General features: G+C 38.8%; 1 non-coding gene across 1 annotated transcript; it reads right to left on the minus strand.

The window, feature by feature from the left end:
• Window positions 1-346: 346 nt before the first annotated feature.
• Window positions 347-453, minus strand: LOC118636701. Its single transcript, XR_004960689.1, has one exon. It is a non-coding gene; the product is annotated as a U6 spliceosomal RNA (small nuclear RNA).
• Between the last annotated feature and the right edge of the window lie 256 nt (window positions 454-709).

The following is a 709-nucleotide window of genomic DNA, read 5'->3' on the forward strand; positions in this document are numbered from 1 at the left end:
CAAAGAGACTGCCTTTACTCCACTGTATGCTCTTGCCACCTTTGTCAAATATTAATTGAGCATATTGTCTTGGGTCCATTTCTGGGTTCTCTAGTCTGTTCCATTGATCTGTGTGCCTGTTCTTGTGCCAGTACCAGGCTGTTTTGAATACAGTGGCTTTGTAGTATAACCTGTAATCTGGTAATGGGATCCCTCCAACTTTGTTCTTCTTTTTCAAGATTGCTGTGGCTTTTCAGGGTCTTTTTTGTTTCACATGAACTTTTGAAGTAACTGTTCTAGTTCTGTGAAAAACGTCGTTGGTATCTTGATGGGGATTGCATTGAATCTATAGATTGCTTTGGGTAGTAAAAATATGGAACACTTCACCAATTTGCATGTCATCCTTGTGCAGGAGCCATGCTAATCTTCTCTGTATCGTTCCAATTTTAGTATATGTGCTGCCGAAGTGAGCACTGCATACCATTTTGTACTCAAGTTTTTTACTATGTAAGTGACTTACCCATTTTTTAAAATTTACTCACTTAACTAACATATCAAAATTAGTATTGCCAAAACTATCAGCTTTCCAAATACCAAGTCAGCTATTTTTCACAACAACCCTATGATGTAAGCACTATTGTTATATGCATTTCACAGCTGATGAAACCCTGGCACATCTGTCACATTATGACTTCTGTGGGCCCTGGGCATTTTGGTCATTGTGGGAACC

The sequence above is a fragment of the Molossus molossus genome, unplaced genomic scaffold (assembly GCF_014108415.1).
Source record: "Molossus molossus isolate mMolMol1 unplaced genomic scaffold, mMolMol1.p scaffold_m16_p_2, whole genome shotgun sequence".
NCBI lineage: Eukaryota > Metazoa > Chordata > Mammalia > Chiroptera > Molossidae > Molossus > Molossus molossus.